We start from the raw sequence: 26,512 nt of genomic DNA on the forward strand, positions 1-26,512 counted from the left end.
CTTATTAAAATTTTAAATCTCTGGGATCTCTGGTGCCTGCTTTCTACAACCTATCATTCTGTTGGCCCTAAACTCATTGTTAAATCACATCTGCTGTAATGTGTTTCTAAAGATGTCCTCTGGCTTAGCAAGAACATTTTTAGCCAGGTAAGAGGAACAAGAATCCTTTGTTATGCATGTGCAACCAGACTTGGAAGGTTTGATCTGTATTAAAACAGCTGGGCATTTTCATCAATCTAGCAGCTTCTAGTTTTTAGACAGTTAGGAAGCAGAAGACTCTCTAGGGTCAACTCTCAAAACCCTGCAGTTTTACCTGTGTTTATTGCACTTACAACTGGGGCGGAATTTGAACCTGGTCATAGTCCCACATCTTAACCACTCCAACGCTTTGGTTCTTGAGAGAGTTTCCCGAAAGACAGTCGCGTTAGTCTGTTGCAAGGAAAAGAAAGGAATCTCACAGGCATTAAAGGCCAGAAGTGGTATTATGGGAATAAACTTTCATAAAACAGTTTTTGTTTATCTTTAAAATGTCACCATCAGACTTTTTGCTGTCACGAGATCATAGGTTTTATGTATATTGTACCACCCTGCCTTGTCTTGCTTACTTTTCATAGCGCTATATTTGCTGAACCATTTTTAGTAAGTTTCTACAAAAAGCAAGCCACGAAGCTGTGATATGAGGAAGGAGAAAGAATGAGGTCTCCTCCAAGGGTTGCACCACTGGGGGTGGGGGAAAACCTCTGAAACCTATAATCTAGTTTGGATAATTAAATGTCTGCAAGAAAACAACGAAGCTCAGAGAGCACCAAGGATCCTTCATTCAACTCTGAGCTACAAATAGTCTCTTCTATTGGTACCTCTAATCTTATTTGGAAAGAGACCATCACACCGAAAGAAAGAGTCAAGCCCAGTCAAGCCCCACATGGGATATGTAGTCTGGTCCTGAAGAGTTATCCTTCAACGAGGAAGACCAAAAGGGCCACTGGGTTAGAGATGGCACAGGCTGTGCATTCAAGAGGGGACTGCAACACTACTGCTCTGATCTCTATGGCTGCAAAAAATGAAGCACATGCACAAAAAGAACAAGCAGCAATAACAACAACAACAATCTCATCCATTTTACAGACGCTTGTCACTTGCATCCCAATACATCACCTGCCATGCCAATAAAGTATCAGTGAAGCACACCACTTTCTTCCCACACTTTGCCCTTCCTGACTCCTAAAAAAAAAAATAGCAGAAAGGAGTGCTCAGCCAATTTCTAGGCAGAACCAGAATTCATAATAGTTAGGGCTTAGGGCGCATGCAGCTCACGCCAATTGCTGCTGCCACAAATGTTTCAGGACTAACTAAGAGAAGAAAAACAGAGAGCACAAAATGAAAGATTGGGGTATTGATCTTGGAGCTCACTGCCTAAATTGGAAGCTCAGCTGTGTCTGGATGGGGGAAGGGAAGTGGACCAGTGGCACCGTCTGACTATTGAACAGGAAAAGCCATTTATTGGTGTTCCAAGTCTCTTGGCAGGCATCACAGGGAAAGAAACCAGAGGGGGAATTAGTAGAAAGCTGGAGGTATAAATTCTGAAGTCATGACCAAAGTGATGAATGCACACCCCTCCTTGGAACCTGAAAAAGGTGCGTAGAAGCTGAATTGACGGAGGAGGATAGAAATTAAATTTCTGAGAGAAGAATGTTGCCTGCCCTTCAAATTTAACCTTCCAAAAGGTCTTCGTGGGCTAGTTCCACTCTATCTTTCTGTCCTTAGCTCATAAATGTTCCTCCCTGCGACCTTTGCTCTGGCAATTCTATTCTTCTCAGCCATCTGAAGGTCCCCTGTCATCTTAAACTATTTTTCCTGTCCTGCCTGGCCAATAGCCTCCTCCCTCCCTTCTTCAAATACTTCATGAAATTGACAATTTTCAAGAAGCTTCTGACTCTCCATCATTATTCCTATGAGGTACCTGGGTTGAAGTACATACTGTATAATGTGTACTTGCATTAATCTGGTTGCACCATTCGCATGTCAGGGTTGCCCAGCTAGATTTTCAGCATATTGGAGTAGGGATTTTGCTGGTTTTGAATATAAAACAAAGACAAATATATATTTCTGTCTTTCCTTCGACCCCAATTAGATCGTGCTTTAGCATTAAAAATCCCCCACACTGATTATTTTTGAGAAATATTATTTGTGTCTGCCTTTGTTAAAGTAACCCACTTTAAATCACTTTAAGGCAACCAATCATCCCATAGGATGATCTGCGTACATGATCTGCATATACCATTCCCAGCTTGCTAAACCACATCTGGGAATGAATGAAAATTGCAACATGCATTTCTTTTTCACATCTTTTCCAGTTTTCATTTTAAACAAACGGCTACTAGCTATTACTTTAAAATAGAGGACATTAGTTTAGGGAGTTTTACTTTAAATGTCCTGTTTGACAATTTAAGACTAATTCTCAATTTGCTATTCTGAATATAGCAGTTACAATTTAATTAAACAGAATGTAGGATTATACAGTCACATCACTAGTTCTTGGCTGGCAAACTATGATTTAGCAAACTAAGAACTGAATGCCAAATGTTGCAAGTCATTTCCCAGCTATAACAAGAAACCACAGTATTCCTTTGGATCTCATTCAAGTTATAAAAATCCAATTACGGAAGGAAGGAAGGAAGGAAGGAAGGAAGGAAGGAAGGAAGGAAGGAAGGAAGGAAGGAAGGAGGGAGGGAGGGAGGCAGGCAGGCAGGCAGGCAGGCAGGCAGGCAGGAAGGAAGGAAGGAAGGAAGGAAGGAAGGAAGGAAGGAAGGAAGGACCCTGAGTAAGAGAGTAGACTAGGGCAATTAATATCAGTTTTGGAATACATGCCAAATGCATTTTTTGTTTTTGTATATAATGAGATTCAATTGCACAGTAATTTAACAAATCTGAAAGCATGTTTAGAAGCTAAATAATTTGACATTTTTCCAACCAAGTGTTTTGATACATTAGAATACAACTCCCATGTTCCTCAGCCTGCTTATCAATGGGCAATACTGGTCAGGAATTATTGCACACTACAGGAAGCAACAAACCCACAAGCAGAAGGATACTGTTTGGGCAGGAAAGGGTGAAGATATTAATTAGTCAACCATATTTACTACTTGGAGTCTCTTTTTCACAGAGGTATGGCAGTTTGCATTGAATGAAGGCCAAACTAGGAAAACGACTAACCTTCTACAAATAAGATTCAGAAATATTATATAAAACATAAAATAAGATTATTCCTGGTTTTAAGCAATAACTTTATTCAATATTACATTAAAATTAATACAAACAAAAAAAGACAGAATAAAAATAAAAAGTGCCATAAAGAAAGAAAAAAATGGAAAAATAGAAAAGAAAGAAAAAATAAATATAATAAGAAAAAAAAAGAAATATTTGAAGAAGTAGCTTCCCCTTCATTATAACAAGTATAAATAATGTTCATCTTCTCTTAAAATATAACAAGTCTCTTCTTCCAATATTCCATCTCTTATCTACAAATAAATCCTTAAACCTTGTCCTTACAGTTTTGGTATCAGCAAAAGTCCACTAAGGCAGATTGGCTGGGGGATTCTGGGAGCTGAAGTCCACAGGCTTTTAAGTTGCCAAGGTTGAACACCCCTGCATTAGATAACAACATATCTATTTTAACCTTGATCAAATAAGCCAGCTTTATATTCTTTCCCTTACTTCTAACAATCTTAATCTTCAGTCCTTTCAATTAATGTCATGGAACTTGATTTCTTTTCACGTTTTTCTTTGTCTTCTAACAAGACTATTCTGCTTTTTTAAAAAGGAAATTATTTTAAAAGCAGATTCAAAAAGATAGAACAGAACAGAAAAGGATTAACAGTTAAGCAAGTAGAAACTTCAAATGAGCAACATTTCCTAGCCAACTGGAACATCCTCCCAGTCATTGTCAAGACAGAAAAGAATTTGTCAGAACAGAGATATTATGAAGTCCATCTTAGCATTCTTTGGCTGTACCCATCTTCAGAAAGTTTCCTTCAGTCATGAAACCCAGAAGATTCTCTCTCGCCATGGAAACATTTTGCAAAGCAAAGAAACTTTCAAGGGAAAAAATACTAATAGGACCCAGAAAGAAGAAAACTGCCTGTCATGGATATCTCTCTCTGCTTGTTTGAGTCCTGCATCATGAAAGTTTCACAGCAGGGAGTCACATGGTAGGTAACAACATTCCCAGAATCTTTGAAAGAAATAGGAAAAAGTACTCCGATGTAATTTTTACATGACATTAAATTATCTGTTATGGTACCAGGACTAGACAGATGTATTTGTAGACCAGCAACTATCCAAGATATTTAAGAGGCAGTAAATTAATTAAACTTTGCAATGATTGTCAGATTTCACCAGTCCGAAAGCAAGTAACTTCAGAAAAGTAATATAATTTTTTAAAAGCCCAGTTTGTAGAACCTCAGTATCTGAAGCCCAGATATTTTTATAGATGTCATAAAACACAAATATTTAATGTCAAAACATTTAACTGTTCCTTTTTTGTTACCTACTGCTAGCCAGCTTTTAAGTTCCAAGAATGCATCAATTTTTATTACTGTTTTATTGCTTTATCTTCACAAGAAAACAAATAAGTTTCCTTTCAGGAAAAAAAAAGAATATGCTTCATTTTGCTTGCTAAGTGTTTGATATTCCTTATGTACTGGATTAGGGAGACACCCCCAGCCCCTGACAAAATTTAGAAACTGAAAGCAGGAGCTATCAGCAAGAAAGCAGACTTCCACAGCCAGAGAATGAGATCAGTAGGAATTCCTTTCTGGTTCTCTCCCTGTGCAAGTACAGATGACCCCAGATGAGAAGTATAAAGAAATAAACATGCCTTCTTTCAACCTTTGCTTGTCAATAGCACTGTAAAGGACCAGAACAGGGATCACAAAATATGTGTTAGAGAAAAAGTCCTGCAACTGTGGCCACAACTCATCTTGGCAAAAGGGGAATGAGGTAGAAGCGGAAAATGATCCAACAGGGTGGTTCTCTGCCCAGACCCCTTCCAATGATGTCTTGCTGAGAGGGGCCTGTTTCCTAGACAAGATTAGGATAATGACTCCAAATTTATATCAGCAACCTAACTTTTCAAGAGCACTGATGGACACGGAGCTCAATGCTTTGAGACAGAAAAATTGTTTCTGACTGATTTGTCATCTAAGGGAGCAGCACTATCAAAATGGCCTGTCACTTTGGGAAACTAGAACAGAACAGAATAACAGAGTTGGAAGGGACCTTGGAGGTCTTCTAGTCCAACCCCCTGACCAGGCAGGAAACCCTGTAGCATATCAGACAAATGGTTGTCCAATCTCTTCTTAAAAACTTCCAGTGTTGGAGCATTCACAACTTCTGGAGGCAAGTTGTACCACTGATCAATTGTTCTAACTGTCAGGAAATTTCTCCTTAGTACTAAGTTGCTTCTTTCCTTGATTAGTTTCCACCCATTGCTTCTTGTCCTGCCCTCAGGTGCAACTGGGGAGCCGAGGCACCCAAACTTAACCATTTGTTTACTTCTGGCAAATGATGATGGTAGAGTAAATATTAACTGAAGTATCCATCCTTATAACCCAATCCTGAACTTTTCAGCTGTTTCTGTAGAATGGGTTTTTGTTGTTTTTAGTTATGGGGCAATAAGAATGATTGCTAAAGAGAGGGAGGGAAGATAGGAGTCCTAGCTTTGCAGTTGTAGGAGAAAAGGACATTGTGGCATTGGTTGTCTTTGCATTGTTTTAAACTGTGACCTAACCGTGAAAGCTATGGTATCTGCAACCTTTCAACAAAAGGATTCTGCTTCTCAAAGCCAAACCGTTATTAGGAAAATACTGCTTACATGGGACATGATTCTAAATGCATAATAGAATATTTTAAGAACATAATCTTTGAAATATACAGGCTTGAACCAGCCTTTCCTTGGGTAACAGTTAATCCAGGCTTTTCAATGTTTTTACCCCTGAATACAATAGCAGAGAACTATCTGGCTATTGGAATTTTAAAAAAGGAATCTGCAACAAAAATGTTCGCAATTCCAAATAACCAACTTGCTATTCCTTCTTTCATTCTATTTTGCCCCAACTTCTCCATCCCTATTTTTCTGTTTTCCCAAATATACACATACCCTCCATTCTTATACTGTACATCTCAATTATGTCTGACAAGTTTCAATTTTTTGGTATTGCACTGTTTTTCTAATCTGTATATTTCTGTCTCCCACTCTCCATACATTGGTGCTCAGGTTCTCTCTCCAACATAAAATTCTGCTCTGTAAGTAAGCCCAAGGCAGTTCAGTAGTTGCTGGATCTTAAAAACAGTTTCTTCTCAATTGCTCTTGATTACAAACCTGTTTTTACACTGTAAATCATCTTGGGGAAACAAGAAGCTTCCACTTAGTCTCTGGGGAAGTTTCCAGCCCCAGAGTTCTCAAGTGATAATTCTGCATTACTATTCAATCCCTTTTGATTCTACAAAGGTCAAACCCAAACCCTGAACATTGTATTCAGTTCTTGGCGCCAGACTATATAAGAAGGAGTCATTCAAACATGTCGGGGAAGATTCAGAGAAGAGCAACCAAGTTGTCTAAATACTAGCAAATACTAATTCCCGTTAACAAATTAGGATTTGCATTGAGAAGTGGAGGAGAAATATTAAGCAATTTTCAAGCACCTGAACAGATGTTATACAAGTGCCTGCTATCACCTGAGAAGATAGGAGGCAGCAGGCTGGATTTATGTTACAGGCAGAATTTGGTTGACCATAAGGAAAAATGTGCTATTGATAAGAGTAATTATGGAACCATTTTACCCAGGGGTGGGATTCAAATTTTTTAACAACCAGTTCTGTGGGTGTGGCTTAGTTGGTGGGCATGGTCATGTGACTGGCTGGGTGTGGTCAACTCAACATCACTCACATCGAGGCACACATCTCCTCGCCTGGCCTCTCATGACTGTGGGGATGTTGCAACAGTCGCAAGTGTGAAAAATGGTCGTAAGTCTCCTTTTTCAGTGCCATTGTAACTTTGAATGGTCACTCCACACAAGCAAAGTACCAGCAAAGGAGGGGAAAAAACACTCCAGAAAAGTTCCAGAGACAGGAAATCTAGTCCTGCCAAGAATGTAATAAGGGTTAACGGAGAGGCAGTTTCTATAAGCAACACCAGAATGTTTCCTTCCTGCCTTCCTTACAGGATTAGGCCAGTAATTTCTTCTAACAACTGGTTCTCCAAACTGCTTAGAATGTTAACAACCGGTTCTAGCGAATAGGTGCGAACCTGTAGAATCCCACCCCTGATTTCACCAATGAGATAGCAAGTTTCCCTATACTGGATATATTCAAGGAGAAGCTAGCAGTCATATACAATGGATGCTTTATTTTGGGTATCGGTAGAGTACAGGAGTTTGGACTAAACAACTTAAAGAACTCCATTCAATTCTATGATTCTTTAACCTAAAGCACTCACTCAGAGTAAAACAAAGACCAAACAGAATAAAATATTCTCAAGAATTAACTAACTAATGAGGAAGGAAAGGAGTCCTTGCAGATTTTTACTCCGCTAGTACTATAACCGACTATAGAGGGTGGCGCTTATCACCATTTCAAGGGCCATTGAGCCAGTGTGTGATGACCCGGGGCATGGCACAAAGGCAACACAGTCAGATAAGCAGTAAGAGTCCCTTTATTATCTCCAACTTTGCCCCCAGGTTACCTTCAGCCGGAGAAAAACTCTCCCAGGAACAGCCTTTGACTGTAAAAAATTCAGTCCAAAACAAGGTACACACAAACTGTAAAAGCAAAGCAAACTGAAGTAATTAGTTTGGCAGGGCAGGAGCAGGAATTTCAGACTTGAAAGCATGGCAAAACTCACACAGTTGGGAAGATGCCAGGAAAACAGATAAGCCACAACGATACAAGATAAAGTCAAATTTGCTCTCAACAGCTTGCTGCATGCAGCTTGCCTTTTTTATACACTGTGTTCCCAGCTGCAGCTAATGAAGGGAATCAGGGCCCTTTCTTCCCTCATAAGCCATGCAACCCACGTTGCTCTCTTCTCTGTTCCTCCCTGAATGCCCTAGGATGAAGAGGGGGTGGTTTTTGGTCTTCCTCTGAATTCCCTCTCCCTTGTTCTACCTCTCCCCTGCTCTGCCAGGCCAGACTTTGCCCTTCCCCATTTTCTTCCAGGGCCAACAGAGCCACACTCCCACTCCCTTTAAGCTGTTCGGCTTCCTCCTCTGAGTCAGATTCCGACAGGGGCATGACACTGTGCTGTCTGAAGACATTTCCACAGTCATATGACCAGCATGATGTCATGGGCGTGATGATCCCTCAGTGGTTAAAACACTGGGCTTGTCGGCTGGAAAGCCAATAGCCCAGATTCAAGACCTGAGCATCGTGTGACGAGGTGAGTTCCCACTGTTGCCTAGCTCCTGCCAACCTAGCAGTTTGAAAGCATGCAAATGCAAGTAGATAAATAGATACTATTTTGGTTGAGAGGAAATAGCTAATGAGGAAAGAGGTCTTTTTATTCTTTAGTCAAAGTGGGGGGATGGAGCCATAGCACAGAAAAATCTTCCTTGGCTGTCATCCACTTGACAAGCCTCAACCGCTGTAACAGAGTATAAAAACTGTAAGTGCCATTGAAAAAATGAAGTCAGTGCAAACAAAATGATGATATAATGCTTGGCCTTTATAGCTTCACAGCATTAAAAAGATAAATATTTCTTTTTTAAAAAAATCCTTAGATCCAATATACCCTGAGTTCATTTAATAAGGATTAAGCAATCTCCGTGTTTTTTTCTTCTTTTCTCTAGTGTTAACTGGAGAAAGAAAATGGAAAATTGGCAGTGGTGTGGGGGAATAGAATAGAATAGAATAGAATAGAATAGAATAGAATAGAATAGAATAGAATTCTTTATTGAACAAGTGTGATTGGACACATGGAATTTGTCTTAGTGAAAATGCTTTCAGTATACATAAAAGAAAAGATACATTTGTCAAGAGTCGATGATGATGATGATGATGATGATGATGATGATGATGATGATGATGATGGAGCCTGATGTGTCCTGCAGGCCTCATCCTGCCTCCAGGACTAGCTGTCCCTACCTCCTAAGGACCACACTTTTTTCATATACAATGCAAGCTGCTAAACAGATTGCTAGAAAACAAAGCATCCAGTGAATTGATAGTCTCATTCTCTCTCTCTCCCTTATCTGCCCATTTCCCAGTGTTTCCCTAAATTACTTTTTCCCAAAGAGAACACAATCCAGAAAGATGCAATTTACCACCCTCTATCTACAAACCAGATATTGAAACCTATGAAGTAAATCTACAGTTGAGATACAGAATATTGAAATACCATGCCAGAAGAACAGCGATACTGCATAACCTCTCCCATGTACTCAGTAATATAGCAGTAGCAGCTACGGGAATGAGATGACTAGCTTTACAAAGGACAAAAAGTCCAGGAAGGAGCAAAAAGGATTTCCTATTTTCCTCCATTCTCCCGGAAAGGAACAGTTATCAAGCATCAAATTAGCACCAGCTCTATCTTCCATTATCTTGCCGACCCACTTCCCTTCCCTTTCCATTGAACCACACTATTTGCCATCAGTACTTCTGGTGGCAGACTTCCAGAGGTCAGCTGTAGTGTGGGGGAAAATGTTTTTCTCTTGTTTGTTTTGGGCTACCTATTTGTCCTTTTTGCTGGGCACTTTCCAACCCAGGTATATTATGGCAAGAGAAAAACAAGCTACCTAGTCCCTTCTCATCTCCTTATAATTTTAATCAGATTTATTATTTGGGATGAAAAAAATCCTAGTCCCAAAAGCACTATTTTATACTCACGATCTTACAATATAGGAATGAGTAATTCATAGTCCACAGCTGATACAGCATTCCAATTTTGGTCATGTTTGCCAAGCGGGGTAGAAAAATTATCAATTGTTTGTGTACTATCTGCAGAACATAATAAGGTGGATTAATAAAGTGGATTCTTGGATTAAACCCAAATTGCTATAGCCTCACACAGCTTTCATAGTGGCCAATTAACTGTTTCTGGGAGACCTCTCTCATGGCTCCTGCAACTGTTACAGAGGTACAGATGCGCCCTGCCTGCAATGCAAGTACTGAAGTACTGTTACTTAATAATTCTTAGCATTTCATCATCACAAACCTTGCTTTTCTTGGTAACCGATTAAAATGAGCAGATTATCAGATTGTCGTTTTGCTTAACCTGTTACTCAGTTCTGCATATGCATGCAATGTTAGAACCTCTTTGTTTGCATTTAGCAACATTCTGTAAGAGTTAAAAGGCCTTTCTGAAATTTTTCACAGGCTAATTTGGATACAACTGTCTCAGTTTGTCATCCATAAATCAATCAAGTTCAATCAATCAGAGGGATTAAATTAAAACCCAAGATTTCCCCATTTTTTATTTGAAGGCAATTTAACACTATACTGCTTGCCAATGAAATATCGTGGATTGTTAGTCACTGGGGCATGAACAGTGGTACGCAATCTACATTAGGTAGCCATTTAAATTAGTATGTTTCAACAGAGATGATGAGAGTTCTGATGCTTTTGGGTAGTCATAACTTACTTCATGATATAAAAGCACACAATTTTTAAAAAGAACATTCCAAAGAGTAGCAGCAACTGATTGAGCGAGTAGCATTAACCCAGGGCTGGGATTCAAATTTCTTAACAACCGGTTCTGTGTGCATGGCCTAATTAGTGGGTGTGGCTTGGTGGTCATGTGACTGGCTGGGCATGGCTTATATGTAAATATTATAAATATATATGTAAAGATTGATTTTTTATTTTAAAAAAAGAGCAACTTTTACCCAAAATCAGGCAAAGCATGCAGGCAGATTAAGCTGCTAGCAGAATCACAGCTTCACTCCCAGATCTACCTTTCTGCAATCTGCTGCCTGAGTCTGCACTGAAAAATAGAATCTTCAATGCTAAGGAAGGTTCAGCTCTGCTCTCAGGCCACTTCTTCCTCCACCAACCCCCTGAATACCACCCCTGACTGGGCCTGGGGAAGCCTCCTGGGTGGGGTGGGAGGGGAGGGGCGATTGTGATTTGCCAGTTTTCCGAACTGCACAGAATCATAACAACCAGTTCTATAGAACTGTTCCGAACTGGTAGAATCCCACCCCTGCATTAACCATTGCATGCCCAAGTATGGGTCATACACACACACACACACACACACACACACACACACACACATATATACATGTTTTCTGAGGTTCTCGTGGGTATTTGTATGTGGATCTTTGGTTATTCAGGTTTTCTCCCCCATAAAATTGGAAGTATCTAGGCAACGTTTCAATGAAGTCTCATTCATCATCTTCAGGCTTGTGTCTTCGGCTCTGTGCTTCTCAGAGTAATGTGAGCTTGCAGCTGCTTCTTCCTTTTAACTGCTAGTGGGGGTGTGACTTGATTGGGTGGGGGCTTGGCTGTGTTCTGATTGGGTGGGGGGGTGTTCTCATTGGTTGGGGGCCCGGCTGTGCTCTGATTGGATGGGAGGTTGGCTGTGCTCTGATTGGATGGGGATGTGTTCTGTTCAGGTGGGGGCTTGGTTGTGCTCAGGTTAGTCTTAGTTGCTGGGGGATTTTAGCTGGTGAGCTCTGATCCTGCTGTTTGGCTTCGCGTTCATGTCGCATCTTCACGGTGGGCGTCAGTTCGCTTCATGTATGGGTCGGAAGGGTTTGAAGTGGGTAGTGATGCAGCTGCGGTGCAGCTTCTGGTCTGTGGTTGTGTCTCATCTTCTGTGTGGGTGTGAGTCTGCTTTCTACATGGAAATGTGGTGGTAGCATCTTGTGTGTCCCTCGTGGGTGTGGGTCTGGTGTCATTCTTCATGTTAGGTACTCATCTGTTCATGAGGGCGGGTTTCCAAATGGCTGTTAGGCGGGAAGTGTAATCTCGTTTATTCATGCTGTGTGGGCATTTTTCTATCTCTATGGCTTCTCTGATTATTCTTAATATATTAGAAACACCAATCAAGCAGAACAGAGCAAACTCCAAGACCAATAAACACAGACCAAGACTCCCAACCAATCAGGATGAAGAAAAAATAATCAGAGAACGTTTCGGCAGAATCTCATCTGCCATCATCAGGCTTCTGTATTGTGTTCATCTGTGAGTCAGACTTTTACAGTTGTTTCAGTTTTAAATTTGGGGCTAGCCTACTGCTGCGCCAGAATGGTTTTTTCTTCATCCTGATTGGTTGGGAGTCTTGGTCTGTGTTTATTGGTCTTGGAGTTTGCTCTGTTCTGCTTGATTGGTGTTTCTAATATCTTCTGATTGTTTTGTGGCTTTTTTTTGTCTTGATTGGCTGGCAACATTGTGTTCCTGTATTGGAGGCTATTAGTGCAGCTTGGCTCGAGTAAATGGACAGCTATCATTTGTTAGGAAGCTAGGTTTCATCTGGGTGCCTGGTTGGGGTGTGCTTGAGCTGGAGGTATCAGTGGGGATCTATTTGTGCCCAGGTATTTGCCTGGCTTGTGGTATGGAGAATTTTTGTTTGTGAGTGCAGGCTTCTAAATAATTGATGAACTAAAAAAGACTGAACTATGCACCCTGACTAAAGTACTGACAGCCAACGGCTTCCACAAAGCAAAATCACCGGCTTGATCCACAAAAACACACTGAGACATAATGGAGACTTAGAAGATGAACCACATACATTGGACAGACCAATAGAAGAATAAGTACCCACCTGGATGAACACAAAAATGCAGTAAAAAAGCTGGAACACACTTCCTCACTAGTCCAACACATGAAAGCCAAAGGTCATAGCATCTACTTCAATGGCACTAAAACCCTAGCCACTTTAGAAAACCCCAGCCACAGAATTATCAGAGAAGCCATAGAGATTGAAAAAAGACCTGAAAGCATGAATAGAAGAGATGATTCCACCAGACTGTCAATTATTTGGAAGCCTGCACTCACAAACAAAAAAATCTCCACACCACAAGCCAGGCAAACACCTGGGCACAAACAGATCCCCCCTGATACCACCAGCTCAAGCACACCCCAACCAGGCACCCAGATGAAACCTAGCTTCCTAACAAATGATAGCCGTCCATTTACTTGGAGCCAAGCCGCACTAAAAGCCTCCAATACAGGAACACAATGTTGTCAGCCAATTAAGACAAAAAAAAGCCACAAAACAATCAGAAGATATTAGAAACACCAATCAAGCAGAACACAGCAAGCTCCAAGACCAATAAACACAGACCAAGACTCCCAACCAATCAGGATGAATTAAAAAACATTCTGGCACAGCAGTAGGCTAGCCCCAAATTTAAAACTGAAATGGCTGTGAAAGTCTGACTCACAGACGAACACAATATAGAAGCCTGATGATGGCAGATGAGATTCTGCCGAAACGTTGCTACAACTTTAAAAGCACAACTATAATGACGTGGGAAAATACCCAAACAAAGCTGAATACCATACATACATACATACATACATACATACATACATACATATCCTTACCCACACAAAATGAAAGTCAATACTGTGCATTTTGTACAGATTTCTCAATAGTTGCTCAGTAAAGGGTTATAAAATACAGATTCTCAAGTGAAAGACCTCAATTCTGTAATATACCATGACCAGCATTAACAACCTCAGAAGTATCTTTAATCTTGATTATTCTTCTAAGTCAGGACTGTTCAGCAGACCACAACAAGGATTCCTCAGACACATTTATAACACACTGATAACACAGATTCCTATGGCAATGCCCAGTGGAACAGATGGTGGCGTGGGCATTAGGTACCAGCCTCCTGGCAATTTGAACATCTGTTCCCGTTAGAAAATGCTAATTGCCATCAATCAGGACAGCACCTACTCACATTTACATGCTAATACACACTCACTCACACAAAAATTACATCGACTTTTCTCTGGGCACAATGCTTGCTGCATGTTAAGTAACTATCATTGCTCAGACGCTGCAAACTCTCGTGATGCCAGATATATATCCCCTCAGCCAGATCACAGCAAAGCATTTATTAGCTGAAGGGATAATTCATTCCATTCTTTTCTCTTTTTCCCAAAAAAGTAAACTCTCAAATGGGATGGACTTCCCAGGTGAAGCTGTCATTTTTCATCTCAGTTAAAACTGAGATCAGTGGCCAAGCACAGTTTAGATGTTTTCTAACAAAATATTTCCAGAACCCAGAATAGGAGCCCGATTTTGGACCTCCTGTACCTTGGAGAGAGAAAACCAGAAACAGATGGCTCTGCACCGACTAGTGTATTAGAGCCTAATAATGTAGATATGAAATATGCTAGAACTATTTGTTGAGACATTCCAATCTATCAATGAATAGCAAAGCCTTAATAGATTTAAATATATTTAAATCATATGCACAATATAGCAAAATTTATTCTTCTAAAGTTGCTCTATGAGGGAGATAGAAGGCCTCTAAATATGATAAATAAAATATATTTAAATAACATAAATCACATTATAAAGTGGCATCCAAACCAATGGAAAAAAATGAAATACAATTTTAACAAGCATCCCATAATAGCAGTTAAGCTCCTGACTCCCTGCGATGCTGCTACCTAAACCATTATTTTGGCACTGGTGACATCTTGGCAGCAAACACCAATTCTCATTCCCTGGCTGGTTTCCAGCCATAGCCCATGTGTCTTTACTCAGTAGCTGAGGGAATCGCTGGGCACAACAAGGTCACGGGGAAAAAAAAGAAGAAGCATGCACGCCATCTGTCCAAGGGACAGAGGTCTTGCCTCCAGAGAACTTTTCATAAGTTTTGAATTAGAGCAGCTTGACTGACCAAACTATCCATATGCATAAGGGAGGAGGCCTATTTCTTGCCTGCATATGAACAAAAAATATTTGTTCTTTGTAAAAACTGTTTACAGTAGTATTAGCCAATATGGCAGAACTAGATTCACATAACATGCTAAGCCATAACGTGATTTGTTTGGTTTTGGGTTAGCATGCTTGCAAACTTCATCCATTTATGAGCAATTTCAGCAAGACGTGACCGAATACAATACTGTATATGCACAGTGATTATTTCTAGCACCGAGGAAACTACAACAGAAAGTTTTAAGTTTGAGAACTCTGAGCAAACCCAAGGTCAGCCAAATATAGTGCTTCTATTCATGAGGAAGATCTTACTTGTCAACAGAACCAAATTAACAAAGCTTTTTTGCTTTTCAAATAGGCAGTCCCCCCTTACCTGAAGGCTATACTACCTACCTGTGATGCTGGTTCAGAACCCTGGACTACTTAGAAAAGTGTGGCATTCTTCCACATGTTATTGACAAATGCTGCAGAAGAAAACCACGGTACTAGGATAAGATACTTTTCAGTGCAGTACCGAAGAGACTCTAGTTCAAATAGTCATTCCCGTGCAAGGTAGTCAACTGAATCTATTTTTCTTCTGATATTGGCACTCAACCAAATTATGTGTGAATTCAATTTCCTTCTTGGAATGAGTGGGAAGATTCTCTACATCCCGAGGAAACACTTCCAAAGAATGGAAGTGCAACTTGGTAAGCTCCAACATTTTTGATATAAGAGAGTCTTCTGGAATTCTTTAAATTTTCAAAATTCCTAATCCAAAAATCCCTTTCTAATCCAAAAATATCAAACAGACATGAAGTCATTTATGTCAAAGAACATAAATGTTCTTTTATGAAGAACATTTCATAAAAGAAATGTTACCATGCCTTTGGATTATCAGCTACATGTCAAGTTGTTCTCAGATCATAACATGATGCCTGATGACTGCATAGACACATCCCTGCTGTTTTCTTGACAATTATAGAAATGGTTTGCTGCTACTGTTCTCTAAGATGGTTCTTTTGGGACTGTTGTTTTGGTTTGTTTGTTTTTTCCTTCCCAGTCTATATGTAGACATGTGATTTCTTGGTGGCGTTTTATTTAACTCCTAATCATGCTTGACTCCACTTTGAAAACAGCCAAGTTTGCTTGAGTACAACCACCTGCTGAGATGATGTAAGCTAAGCAATCCTTAATTAATGTATTTTATACCACTTCTTTGGTTTACTGCTATTTGTTTTCTAGTTTTCCAGATTGTTGAGACCTTTTTCCAGTACAGTATATAATATGGAATTGGTCTAGAAACAGTTTTTAAAGGCCACTGAATTTTGCCCACTATGGACTATGGCAAGGTAGGCAAGAGAGAATGCATGTGTCTCTCAGCAACCTCAAATCTGGCAGCAAAAAATATCAACCTTAAGTCCCTTTAGACCTCTCTCCCTTCCCACCTCCACAAACCAGGAAAATGGCCTGAAGTCATGATTTCAAAATGTAGCCATCTGGGCACTGAAATTTGGCAGCAGGGTTTGGGATTATTTTCTGCATTTGGGGAGGTTTGAGGGTGGCTTGGAAGCCATTTGCCTTCTTAACTACCCAAATGGATGATTACCCTGTTTTCTGTTGTGGCATCAAAACCACCTGCAAGTCTGCCAAAAAAAAAAACTAGCAGCAGAGGCCAGGTTGTAGCTCCCAGTCCCTCAAATGTTGCTTGCCCTCAACTCCAGGGTGGCAGTCACTCTCTGGTGAAGTTTAGAGCTTTCCTATTTTGCAAATGTTTGGGTTCCTCGCTTTTGCTTCTGTTGCGTGCTCTCTCTCGCCTTTCCAACTGCACATAGGATCAGACAGCTGCCTGCCAGCAGTTGTACTTAACACCGCATCTGAAAACTCTTTGCACCCTTAATTGTTCTTAATTCTTTAACACACTGAGTGATTACTAGACACTAATTGGGCAGATTTAAATCAGGAGCAAGATGTATAGAAATGGCATATACCCCTCCCCATCAGATCCAAATCCTTGTCATGGCAAAAAAAAAAAACATCCAAGGGAAGTGAAATGTTGAAATCAAGCCTATCATTTGAGAAGGAGCAATGTAATGCTAAAATGATAATTTCTTTAAGGTGATGCTAGATGAAGCTTACAGATAAGATGCTTAGCAGCAACATATCCTGAATAGAGCAAATCTTCCATATAGTCATGATCTCAATAATCCCATCAATGTCCCATTATAGTCAAACATGTTTCAACATCTTGATCACCTTCACTCTTTCCTGCCAAAGTGCCCTGAAGTAGAGTCTCTTTCACTGCTGTTAAAAAAATAACAGCTTATCCTAATAATGTTGTTTTCTTCCACATTTGCTTTAGAAGCATTTGCTAATAACAACTGGAAGAATATTGCCCTTTTCCAGATTACCTGCTGGCCTGAACCAGTGTCTCGGCTAATTTAATCCACGAGAACTGCCTTGGGAGAGTGGGGCTGTGTAACAGGCGCTGATAGTTATCTGTAATGGGTTTGCTGATTCTAGATCAGCAGGTAATGGTATCCTCATATCTTTTCCTTCCCTTTTTGATTTCCTACTGCAGTTGTTTTAATGCTTCCTTTACCAAAACTGGGGAGGGAAGAAGTAACCCACAATAGAGTGTAAAAAGTTAGCACCCACCCCTCTCCTAGAAGAATGAAATATTCTAGGAAATATTTAAAAGGCAGACTATTATATTTTCCTGGATCAAGAAAAGGAGAAACATGTTTTAAAGACAAAACAGCTTCCTGAAGCTCCTTGCTCTCACTTCAGTTCCAGGGTGATGAAATTAAGACATGGCCCTCAGGAAATGATAGGATTATGCATCTCACCACATGGCACTTGGGAAGATTGCAGTAGCCAGCACTCAGGTGAAGCCTTGTGGTCCAGACAAAGCCTACAAAGTTAGCTAAGACCCCCGTCCCTGGGAGTGTGACAGTCAATGGGATACATTTCATGCACAGGAACAGGAAACATTAAGGTAGGGCCCAACAGAGGGTATGAAACCAAGGGATTCTCAGCATCCCTTTCCTTTTTGCCCAGGAGCTCCAAGGTGTGGTCCTGTCCACCATTAAACCATCTTTCTAAACAGCCTCCATGTTTCCAGTGTCTTTTCCCCGACTTGGAACTGAACCCAAAAGAATATTTCTCCCAACAAGAGATATGTCAGTTTTATGCTACACAGAACATACACTTCACGGAATAGCTGAAGGATTGATGCAAAATGAGTTGCCTCTTTTATCCCATCGTGTCCTTGGTACAGGGTTCTAGGAACACATGGTTATTTATTGAAAACATACTATTGTAGATAATAGACACATATCTGGTTACATGGCAGATAAGCCTCACTGGGCATGTTTCCTAAAAATCCACAGGTGCTTATGATGCAAAAGCTTGTCTGCAAGAGCTAAAATTAAATCCACCACGAAGAAGAAACGGCACTTTCAAACCTGACCCAATTTATTTCCTGGGGTGGAATTGGGAGGCTAAAGAAGAGAGAAATAGCCTTCATCGTTTGTAGCCATCACTTTATTTATGACCTCTTTCCTTTTGCAGGCACATTTCTCTCTCCCCTCCTTTAGCTGAGACTCTGAAAACAAAGGTAAGCTTCTTTTTATATCTAAAGCAATCTAAAGGCTTCTATTCACTGGAACAAAATTACCTTGAGGGACCCCTTCTTAGATAGTACTCTGCTTTTTCTTCAGGGCTTCCTTTAAAAAGTGCTTCCCTCCCAAAAGGATTTCTGGATGACAGGAAACATATCTGCAGGCACCAAATTTCATGGTGTTCTCTCTGTCACTGTAAACCTCTTGGTTTTCTGAAATACAGGCCCCAGAGTGTCCTAATTTCTTAAAATTAGCACGGCTGTGACGCAATAATGGCAGATATCTTCATGGCAACAGGGGAAGTGTGATCAGAGGCCCAGAGCTAGGGAAGAACACCAAACCCTGAAGTTCCAACTGTGGAGGCACAGGAATTAAGATTAATCAATCTGTCTAGTAAAACTGAAAAAGCTTACTTTCCTCTCATTTTCAAGAAACATTATTCACTGTGTCTATGTGGGCAGAGAACTTTGGACATGTTCCAAAATATATATGGAGAAACAACATTTGTCAGGTTTACAAACAAAGGCAAGCCAATGTTATAGACATCATCAACAAGCAATAACAGATGAGCAATTGTCATGGTGGTGAGTACACGCCGACTCACCTGAAGCCACCCATGGCTGGGATGGTTTTCTTTTTTCATAATGTTATATAACTGCCCATGCAGCAAACTCAAATGATAACATACAGCATGGTGCAGAATACCACTTCTCTTTTATGTAGACCAGGGGTGTCAAACTCAATTTGATTGAGGGCCACATCAGGGTTGTGTTTGATCTTGGGGGCGGGGGGGTGAGGCCAGAGGCATGGGCAGCTCGACATCACACATTGAGGCTCCATTTTCAACTGTGACGCCTCCTGCAGCCCTCTGCCAGCAAAAACAGAACTCGGGGCTGTGTGTTGCCTGTTTTTGCTGGCAGAGGGCTGCAGGAGGCTGTTGTGGCCAAAAACGGAGCCTGAGCAGGCTGCCTGCGGCCCCCCTGAGCTCTATTTTCACCAGCAGAGGGCTGCAGGAGGCTGTCACAGCCAAAAATGGAGCTTGGGAGGGCCCTGACCTCCATTTTTGTTGGCAGAGGCTGATCCTTTGCTGTTTCCAGGGCGGCACTGCGGGCCAAATTTAAGCATGTATCTGGCCTGCAGGCCTTGAGTTTGACACCCCTGATGTAGACAAACATAAGCAAATGCAAGAATGGCTCACACATTTCTTTCAAATGCTTGTTCTGTGCACTTCTGCTAGCTTAGTGGTGTCATAACCAAATCATCCACATAAATACTCTTGGATTTTGAAATGAAGGATTATCCCTGGAGAACCCAGGCATTTATTGCTTGCATCCCTATGCTGTTACATTTGCTAATGGTTAGAGCTGTCCTCTAGCATCAGGCTGAGAGCCATTTATCCAATGGAGCCCTAAAAGAATGGCTCTCCTACAGCAGGGAACAAGGAACAGGGACAGTCAAGAGAGACATCTCTAGATATACCAGCCAATCACCTCTAGTTCAGGTCTCCAGGCTGCACACTTCAGTGTCTCAGGAGGAAATAGAGTGGTAAGTCTTAGCTACCTGATGAGATTCCAACCTCAACAAAAAATCTCTATGATTCTAATGATACTGGGCATTTGGTACAACAAGTAAAAGACAACAGATTCTTATAGTGTTTAGAAAGGGGAAGAAGACATTCCCAGTAAAGCTGAGTTGTCTGAGAAGCTCTCTTACAATGATTGTTCATACATCACAGTAAGCCATGGCTTGCTACAAATATAGTTTATTAATAGCATTATGTGGAAATAAGATAAACCATAAATTCTGCGTTACAAACTACAGTGCTTAGATGCATGCATCACACCGAGCCAAAACAGCACAACATATTGGCATAATGGGCAACCTTAACCAATCACAATGAAACCTAAAATAATTTTTATAAAATGAATATTGCTTCCTTTTCTTTGAAGGGCAATATGCAAAATTCTGTGCAAGACAATAAATAATTCACCATCATCACCTCCTGCATTTCCCAGAAAGCGGCTATTCACCTTGGCACAGAACCATTAAGCTGTATTTGATACAAACTTAACTCATTATTTAAAATCATGAGCAACCTCAGTTGGGCAGACCCTGAGGTTGTGATTATCATGTTTCAATATCAAGGTGCTAAAACACTCATAAAATAGTATAAACCCATGTAGCTTGGAGTTTTACAACATTTTTAATCAGCTATCATCAAAACTAAATCTATTCTCTAATTCAGTAACAACTTCAGACTGTGTACACACATTGTGACAACCCGCCCCCCAATACAAACTGTATAGCATTCAAATGATAGGTTACCCCAAGTCATCTTCCAAATGCTACCCTGTAATTTGTGATGCATGTGAATACTGATGTGCTTACTGCTACTCCACTTGTGCACTTCTTCTGAAAGTGGTACACGCAAAAGGCCCTCTTTTGTGAACTAATAAAGCAGTTCCATCCTTTTCCATTTTCGTGCTGCTGCTTTGTAAACTGCTTTCAACCACATCTGTGTGCCTGTGAAGTGAAGTGAGATGGCTAAGGGCACCCGTGCATGCAGAAACAGACAGAGTGGTTTATGAAGCAGCCACACAAGAGTAGAAGAAGATGCCGCTGCTCGTTTTATCAATGGGAAAATGGGTGCTTATTTTAAAAAGATGTGTTCCAAAAGATAGGGAAGAATCCCATTTCAAGTCTGTAAGCAAAAGATAAGATGAGGCAATAAGAGACAATGAAAAATCTGATCAATAAATGACTCAAGACACTAAATGAGGTAACAAAATACAGGAAGATCTAAAGAATACCCATGTACTGACAAGATGCATGGACAAACAGGTGGAAAGTTTGCCTATTGCCTGCTTATGTAATCACTGCCCAAACCCAATGGGACTGGCCCTTTTACATTTACATTCCCCTCTGCTCTTCTCATGAGCAGCACAATTCTCCTGGAAGTTTTCAAAGGATTGCAGAGCTTCTAGAAGGTGATACAGCAAGTTTGGTTTCTTTGAGACTCATTAAATGCAACTGGGGAAATATGGGCAGGCTGCCTTTTTGGAAAGATGAAGACGCTCTTTAATTTTTCTCTCAGGATGACCTCTGGTCTCGGCAGAGAAATGAAGATTTCTGAGGAAGGGGAGTGAGGGCAGAGAAATCAACAACTTTTCTTATTTCATCCTCTCAGGGTATGCATCCGCACACTCGGAAACAGTGAAAGAACAGAGTGGAAGCAATCATTCCTTGGTGGGGTGGGGGTTGGGGAGCACATTCAGTTGTAGAGTTTTCTTCAGTATGTGATGCAGCGGCAAGCTTTGCTCCCCCTAAACATAATTTGTAACCTCTTGCCGTTACCCCAAGGAAGCAGAGAGAAAAGCGGTACGCACCACAGACCGGTTCACATTTCAAGAGCATCTCTATTTGTAGTCTCTACATCTATCCTTCAGAGAATGGAGTCAGCTTTATTTAAATCCCCCCCCCCCGGTCCCCCAAAGAAAAACCCAAAATACATTTCTATCCTTCCATTGAGAGAAAAACATTGTTACATAGTCTTGGAAATTTAAATTCATCAAACTAAGGATTTTGTTTTCTCAACAGCATCCTCTAGCCTTCAGTTTGTTTGTTTGTTCCCATTTTTTTTCAAAGAAAGCAATGTCAGATCAAGAATGCATGATTAAGAAGTATATATCTGTGTCATCTTTCCATGGTCCTTTTTATTTCCTCGTTGTCCTTGATCTTTGCTGTTGACTATCGCTTCTGATTTATATGGTCTGTATGATTGTATATTTTCTCTCTTATTAACTTTTTCAGGATCCATGTTTCTTTCCAGATATAGTCTACTCTTTATTTGGATTCTTGGAAGCTGTTATCATCTTTTATCTCTTTTTTTCTTTCATTTAGTTCTTTTTTATTTAGTTTCCTTATTTTGATTGTTGTGAGACATCCTAAGTCATTAGCAGTTGGTTAATATACAATTAATAATAAATCAAACAAGCAATAAGCGGGGGGGGGGGAATATTGCTTAATCCTAAACGATGAAGCAGGTATGCATATAGATATTAAATAGGAGTGGGCAATTAATTTTTCCAGTGGCTACATGAAAATCTAAGGCTGTTATGGAGAGCCATAACAGGCATAGGCAGGCATGCACATATGTGAACTTAAAAAAAGTTGCCTTTAAAATAAAAGCAATGTAGTTGTATTGCATGCATGGTGTACACTTATTTAGATTTGATTTCTAATTTCTGGTTGATGTCATGCTAGCCCGAAAGGGGCAGCCAGAGGGCTGGATGTGGCCCAGGGTTTGTAAAATGCCCAGGTCAGTCTTAGATAAACAGTCCCCTAATTTACACAAGTTTGAGAAAAGGAAATGATAAAGCCTACTCTAATCAGACTTGAAAGATTCAGTTACTATAACCAATCTTAATAATATTAGTTTTAATTTTAATGTGGTGCTTCTTTCTTAGAGTAATGTACATGTGGGGGCTGGCAGATGAGGAGAGTCATCTGGGAGACTCTGCTGGTGATTGAAGTCAATGCCACATTGTGAAGCAGAGTTTGTAGTATTGTAGAATTGTGGGGTTTTTTTTTTACCAGCCTGCCATCATCACCCTACCTGAGCTACATGACCCAGTTGCAGGGTTGGTATTGGGGTAACCTACACTGGAAGACTTCAACTTACCTGCCAGGAGGAGAAGACAAGAAACTTCTGAATTCCTGGTCATTATGACAATTATGGGCTTATCCCAAGAGTTGATATTACTGGGGGGGATGCTTTCTTCAGACTCATGCCCAGGGGTGGGCTTCAAAAATTTTAGCAAAGTGTTCTCTGCCCAGTTGCTGGGTGGGCGTGGCTATGGTGGCTTCCTGCATGATGGCGGGTAAGGCATTTTTGCCCTCTCCGGGCTCCGAAGGCTTTCCTCAAGCCTCCAGGAGGTTGAAAATGGGCTCCTGGGGCTCTGGAGGCTCTCTGGAAGGCAGAAATAGGCCCATTTCCAGCCTTCCCGAACTTCTGGGAGGCCCATTTTTTGCCCTCCCTGATACTCTGTGCGCACCCTGTACTTACTTGCATCCAAAATGGGTCGTGTGGGGACTCCTAGGAGGGGCGGGGTGGGTGGGCGGGGCCAGCCAGGAGTGGGATTTTGGGGTTCTTCGAACTGTACAGAATCTTAGCTAGGGGCTCTTCTGAACCCCTGCGAACCCCCAGCGGCCCAGCCCTGCTCATGCCCCCTCAGCTGATGGTCTTCCACTGTAGTTTATTTCTGCATATGCAGCCCACAACTTCCTTACTGCATTTGCACAGAATTGTAAAAGTATTTTCAAAAGGACAAATAAGGTCATGCTACCCCAAATGGCGGCACATCAGACACATTGGTTAAAAAAGCATTACTTAATTCCTGTTTTTAATCTTCTGACATGAATCCTGTAGGCTGCTGAAAGTCTCTAGAAATAGAACAGCATATATGTTGTGGGAACAAACAGACTGCTGATAGGCAGTCCAATGCAACTGGACGGCACAAAACTGGGGAAATTAAACTTAGCCTCTTTTTATAGAAAGGGTTGGACATGTGCAGCTCAGGCCTGTGCTTATTTACTTTACTCAGCAAAATTCATTTCCAAATAGGCAAGGAGTCTAGCCTTAGCTTTTAGGTATCTAATCTTGCTTTGTGTATTTACTGAGAAAGTCAAAAGAAACAACAAGCTTGTCTCAAGTTGCTATAGGTAGAATGATCAAAAGTTTTACAATAGGCTTTTAGCTGGTGCAAAATACCTTATTTTGTTCAGAGTCACTTTGGATGGTGAGATGTGGCAACGTATAAATTTAATAAACAAATATATAAGATTACTTCACTGAAGACCAGTTATATTTTGGAGAAGTATTAGCATGATTTTGCATTCAGGAAATATGTGCATAGTAAAGAGTATTATTTGTATCAATAATGTAAAGCTGGGATCCCCAACCACTGGACCACAGACCAGCAGCAGTCTGCAGTGTGCCAGAAATGAGAAAAGCCCTATCCGTGCATGTGGGGGATGCAGGCAATGTGTGAAACCACGCTCCCTCTGGTCCACGGAAAAGCCTCTCTCCATGGAACCAGAACTTGGTACCCAAAAGTTTGGGTGCCACTGATGTAAAGCACTTGTTTTCTTGGTAATATATGGGGTTTTTTTTGTTTACATGCCAACAATAGTTGAAAGAACGTAAAGTAAGTCTATGGCCTTGTCTGAAATGCTAAGTTTCTTAATGGTAACCAACTTACAAAAGTTAGAAACACAGTTTTAAGAGGAGGAGTACAATTCACTAGAAGAGCATATGTTTTACCTGCATAGATTGAGCCAAACATCTCCAGTTAAAAATCAACTGCAGCAGGTGACATACAGGTTTCCTACCCAAGTCCCCAGAGAATTGCAGAACAGCCAGTGTAGACAATATTGTTAGTCCTCAAACAATATAGCTCATTCCAGGGATTTCCTCTAGCCAAAGGTATATAATTATTTTCCTTGCTTTACTCTCAGATACCTCTTAACTCATTGCTGAACTCTCTTTTCAGGTCTGCCCTTTAAAATGCCAGCTTTTTCAGACCTGGAATGGCAGAAAAGCATCAAGGGAAATAAAATTTGTTTCTCTGATTTCAAACAACATGTGAGAGAGGAAAGCCCCTCTCCTTGCCACCATTTTTCCAATCCATTCCAATCTCATCAACTTTTAGTTTAAAAAGTCGGCAACTGCTCTATGAAGACATCTAGCTTGCTCTTTGAGATAACTTAAGCAAGTAACAAACCAAAAATAGTTTCCTGATAAATTAATGCTTTAAACAACAGAGAGTTCCCCTGCATCTAAAGGAATAATGCTAAGGAACTGAAGGTGGGAATTTTGATGCAGAAATTGGGTACAATACATGGCTTTTTGTGGGCGAAGTACAAAGGATTCTTGCTAAGGGTTAGAAGTTTATTTCTTCAAATATTTTAGGAGATTCTTGTTATGCAATCTAAACAGACCATATTCAACATATCCAGACCACATTCAACATAAAATAGGTAGACGGGTTACTATGAAGCCAATAACCACCAAGTATTAATAATTAAAAATTAATACCATCAGACAACAACATCTACCTATCCCAAATCCAGGACTTGATAGGTAGATAAAGATGCCAAACCCAATCTAAACATCTGCCTGATTTTGTGTCCAACTATAATAATAACTCCAAATTCCCAAAAGACAGACATAGTCTTTGAATACTTTCAGTATCATTTCCCTTCATGATTCCAAAGATCTTTATTATTGAAATATGTAGTGTATTCCTGTTAGGCTGACCTACATAGCTAGCAAAGAACAGAATAATGTTGGTTTCAATAAGGTACAGAAAACAGTGCAATTTACTCCTCTGTTTCAACATAACATAAGAAAAAATAAAGCAGCAATTAAAACAGATATATTTATTCCTTCTTAAAAGTGCATGTTTTAATGAAAATGAATTGTGTAGTTAAATCACCAAAAGCTTTAAGAGTGCATGACACATTCATCATGATTTATGGTTTGACACATGAATGGGGCCCCAAACTCCCCTTTTTGTTTCTTCCCACTGCCCCCATATGACTCACTACTGGCTACCACTGGATTGTTATGGTTTGTATGTCACCTCCCAAGGACCTCTAACCGTCGTTAAGAAAATAAGCACACCTAAACTTTCAAGATTCTTCAGCAGATAGAGCAGTTATAACCGTAAACAAACCATTGGCAGCCATTGGCAAACCATGCCAAAGGATGGGAGAAGAGTGAGCCAGACCACTGTGGGTTGGCTATAATAAGCAGTTAACCAGGAGGAAGATTAATTGTTGTACAAAACCAAGCCAGGGGACAAAATCATCATGTATGATTTCCAAGTGGATCCAGTTAAGAGAAATGCCACTTTGTGCTCAATCCGCACACATTTAACTAAGAGCAGAAGAGAATATTGTTTTGGCTGGCCTCTGTTTTCCTCACAGATGACCCTTCTGGACTGTTTTCCCT

At 40.5% G+C, this 26,512-nt stretch overlaps 1 protein-coding gene across 3 annotated transcripts in view; it reads right to left on the bottom strand.

The window, feature by feature from the left end:
- RBFOX3 (RNA binding fox-1 homolog 3) overlaps positions 1-26,512 on the bottom strand; it is a 460,885-nt gene that overhangs the window by 266,909 nt on the left and 167,464 nt on the right. The gene's annotated exons all lie outside the window — the stretch shown is intronic.

This window comes from Pseudonaja textilis, chromosome 2 (assembly GCF_049901715.1).
Source record: "Pseudonaja textilis isolate UNSWEBS1 chromosome 2, rPseTex1.2, whole genome shotgun sequence".
Classification (NCBI taxonomy): Eukaryota; Metazoa; Chordata; class Lepidosauria; order Squamata; family Elapidae; genus Pseudonaja; species Pseudonaja textilis.